This window comes from Nicotiana attenuata, unplaced genomic scaffold (assembly GCF_001879085.1).
Source record: "Nicotiana attenuata strain UT unplaced genomic scaffold, NIATTr2, whole genome shotgun sequence".
In the NCBI taxonomy this organism is placed as follows: domain Eukaryota; kingdom Viridiplantae; phylum Streptophyta; class Magnoliopsida; order Solanales; family Solanaceae; genus Nicotiana; species Nicotiana attenuata.
The window spans coordinates 14,511-19,172 of record NW_017674036.1 but is presented as its reverse complement, the minus strand read 5'-3'; positions in this window follow the sequence as shown (position 1 = coordinate 19,172).

The following is a 4,662-nucleotide window of genomic DNA, read 5'->3' as shown; positions in this document are numbered from 1 at the left end:
CTTGAGGCTATTGTAGGAACCAATAAACTTCAGATCACGAACTGCCTCTGCTAAAAAAACTAGGAATTTCGCTTGGCTGAAGTCTTCATATCATCCCTTTTAGTCAACAATTTGTACTCTAAAATTTTACCATATACCCTATTAATGTTCATGCCATCATGTGTGTGATATTCCTATTGCTGTAGATGTTTCCAATTTTATTGAACCACAAATGCTAAAGGAAACACATCTACCCAGTTAAAATAACAAAAAGAGTTCTTTAGAATTAATATTTAATTAACATGTGGCAAGAGTATGTACAATTCCCTGGCACCATTGCTTTTTAACAAGAGATTTAATATTTTCTGGTTCATTCCCACAAACCTGGCACATTGGCTAGTTACGATCCCTTTATTACATAAAATTTGATCGAACTTGAATGGCTAGGAACTAGCGTTCACCTTCAACAATCTTCCCCAGAAAATGATGAGCACTATTTGGTTGCTTGAAAAGTGAAAAATATGAGTTAAAACAATCTTGAAGCTCGCCTAAAATTGAGTTTCGAGAGGATGTTGTTGAAATAGATTGGATACATCTTAAGGAATTTGTATTCTTAATTTGGGATATTTTGCTGGAAATTTGAGGTGGTTTGAATTAAATTTGAGCCAGATGAGATGTATACCACTTGTATATCCCATATATATCTATTGTTTATTTCATGTATATCCATGTATACCTGTGTGTAGCAGAGAAAATTTTCAACTCGATTTTCGCTATAAATTTTGGCTCCAAGCCAATCCAACTTCTAATCTTCCTCAAATTTTGCATATTGCCTCGTCTATACGTTTTTGATAAATTTCAACCACAGTCACTGAAAAAAACCCTTTTCTTAGGTTTTGAAATGTTTTATATCATTATTTATTTTTTGTTGCAAAAAATAGTTAAATAATAAAAATGGCTAGGTGAGAGTAAACTTTTTATTTTTTGGATTGTTTTGTAGTTCCTCGCAACAAAAAGTTCCGCTTTCACCCTCAAATTTTTTGTTTTTGAGAAGGTAGATACTTGCATTAATACTAAATATTATTACAGACCAACTATGCCTCATGGTCGACACATAAGTTTCCATAGTTAGCTAGCAACTTACAGGCACCTTCTGGGAGGTGTTTAACAAAAGAACATTCTAGTTTATCTAAGGATACTTGCTTCATAATGAAAGGTGGTGGTGTAGAAAAATTGATAACTTTCTGACGTTGGACTGATTAGAGGCTTCCTTGGCTAGCATGTATGCCAATATTCCCTTGATGAAAATTATGCCTGATTACCATCTCCTCCTACTTCTGGGGCATTAACAACCTGCAAGAGTGTACAGAATCGTTAAAAATTTCATGATTCGTTTGTATTACCTCGGTGGAGTCCGTTTCTATTTCAATTGGATAGAAGTCATTGTCTCTAGCGAGTCTGAGACCTTCTTGGAGGGCTAGTAGTTCTGAATGGAGAATATCCACGGCATGGACTTGTTGATTAAAACCCATGATCCAATCTCCTGAGCTGGTTCTAAATACACCACCTATAGCGGCTGATCCATTTTTGAAGACACCATCTAAGTTAAATTTGTACCAATTTATGGGAGGTTTGTGCCACTTAATCACGTTTTTTTTTTCATGTAGTGCACCCTAGGTTCAACTTCTGATAAGAATTTTTATTCTAAAGCATGGTTCACAACTGTGTTGGCCTTTATATGAAGGGTTGTATTGTTGTGTAGGTTGTTGTTTCTGTTAATCCAGATTCCCAGATGTCAAAAGCAAAGAAATCCTCCCATTGAATGAGTAGAATAGGGATCGCAGGGTTTAGATTTTTGAGACTAAGAAGCCAATGGTAGTTTGCATTGTAAGGTATTTGGTGAATGCCCTAGGTTTTCTAGAATTTGAGAACTAAGGGGCATTTTACAAACAAAAAAAAAATGCTCTATAGTTTCTTCCGCTTCGTGGCATACTGCACCCTCAACTTTATTAGTGAATTTTTTTTCGATGCTTGTAATCTAATGAACTAATTTTTTGAAAAAGCCCAATTGTTTAGACGAGAATATCCATCAAATTACATTGGGTTGACATCTTTCAGATCATCATTTATACTTTGATCCCTCCAAGAAAGGGTTAATTTCACAAATGGTCATATAAGGGCGAAGTGCACAAATAGCCACTAAAAGCAGCTGCTTTTATTTTAAAGCCATTGTTTTCAATGTATTTAGGCTTTAGCCACTACTTTAATAAACTTATACCTGATTGGACGAAAATACCCTTCTGATATAAGTTATACCTACGCTATTATAACACACTCGACGAAAACCAAAAGCAGCAGCAGCAGCCGGCGATCGCAGCAGCAACAGCGGCTGGACGAAAAATTCAAAATTCTCATCCAACAAATCGACATAGATAAACAGTAAGTTATACTTTCATGTGTTTCTATCGATTTTTACTTCGACATAGTTATACTTTTTCCGATTTGTATTGATTTGATTATATAATAGATAAGAATTTGATTTTTTTTTTTTGAATTTCTGGATTGATAAACTTAAGGACATCGCCTCCTATGATAATTCTATAAAACTTGAGCACATAATATTAAGGACATAGTGTCTTCATTTTGGAAATTGAATTCAAAAATTAAGGACACGATGTCCTTAACTTTGATTCTACTGTCCTCATTTTGCAAATTGAATTGAAAAACTTAATGACACAATGTCCTTCACTTTGTTGTTGTTCTTCTGTATACTAAGTCCTGAAGTTTGAGATTCAAATTGAAAAAGTTAAGGACAGGAAGTCCTTAAGTTAGAATTATAGATTGAAAAGTTAAGGACATAAGTCCTTAATTTTTGACTTGCAGGTTAAAAAGTTTAGGACAGGCAGTCCTTAACTTTTAATTCCAAGTTTAAATGTTAAGGACAGGCGGTCCTTAAGTTTTGACTTGCAGGTTAAACAGTTTAGGACAGACAGTCCTTAACTTTTAAATCCAGGTTTAAATGTTAAGGACTGGCAGTCCTTAAGTTTTAATGTCTGGCTCAAAAGTTAAGGACAGGCAGTCCTTAAGTTTTAATTCCAAGTTCAAAAGTTAAGGACTGGAAGTCCTTAACTTTTAATTCCATGTTCAAAAGTTAAGGACAGGCAGTCCTTAAGTTTTAATTCCAAGTTCAAATGTTAAGGACTGGAAGTCCTTAACTTTTAATTCCAAGTTAAAATGTTAAGCACACTTAGTCCTTACCTTGGTCTTGCACTTACAGTACACCTCTTCTTAATTATACAAGGAGTGTTTTATAACGTATGTCCTCAGTTTCCCATTCTCTTGACTTGCAGGATGGAAACAATATGCATTATAGTTGCTTTTAATGGTAGATGGACTGAAGACTATAAATATCTTGATCATCAAACAAAGCTTTTTCTAGTACCTGAGTCAATTCGGTTTGAAGATTTCATTAAACAGATCTTTGAGCTAATTGAATTGGATAGAGAAAAGTTTGAAGCAGTGATATGGTTGGATATCAACCTTGGAACAAGCAAAGGAATGCTTGTATCCAAAGATTCTGATCTTCACACATGTATAGAGTTGCTAAAAACACATTCACTCTTCAAGGGCTGTCGTTTCATAGTTGATATTTCGGAAAGAGTTTTTCCATCAACAAGCAATGAACATGTCAACACAGAAACTCAACATGACAATCAAGACAAATGCCAACAGATAATGGAAATAGATATGGTTGAAGCTCAACCATTAAATGAAGAGGTGCTTCAAACATTTGATTCTATTCAAGTAGAAGGACAAAGCATTATAGAGATTGACAACGAACAAGCTTTGGGTATTCAAGTCTTAGAGAGTGCACCGGCAATCGAAGAAGTTGCTGAAAAAACATGTACTCAAATAACTAGACGAAGATCAAATTTGAAACAAAAAGAATCCCCAACTACGATATTAAGAGAAAATGCTTCGTTGGATGAAATAAAAGTTGGATCAGTATTTGACAAGAAGAAGAGTATAATTAACTGTTTTTCTAATATAGCAATCAAAGGACATTTTGAATTCAAGGTTGTTAGATCAAGCTCAACAAGATATTCGTTGACATGCAATGATGATAGGTGTTGTTGGTGTGTGCGAGCTTTCAGAATTAATGATTCAACACTGTTCAAGATAGTAAAGATTGAGAAAAAGCATGACTGCTCTGTTAACACTATGAAAGCAGATCAAAGGCATGCTACTTCAAAGTTGATTAGTGGTTACATTATCGACAATCTTCGAGACCCAAGATTTGAAGTTACACCAGCTTTTGTCATGGCAGAGATGCAAAAATTGCATGGACTAGATATCACAAGGCGTGGCGTGCTATTCAACATGCTTCCGCTTTAATAAGAGGAAGTCTCGAAGAGAATTATGAATTATTGTCTTCATACTTGTATATGATGACAAGTAAAAACCCGGGAACTTATACTAACATAAAGATAGACGACAATAACAGGTAAACAATTTAGGACATGCTATCTTTAACATTGTTAGCTTTTGAGTTGTAACCAGAAGTTGAGGACTGGCTGTCCTTAAGTTTTGAACTTGTAATTCAAAGTTAAGGACTGCCAGTCCTTAAGTTTTGAACTTTGAAATCAAAGTTAAGGACAACATGTCCTTAACTTTATAACTTGG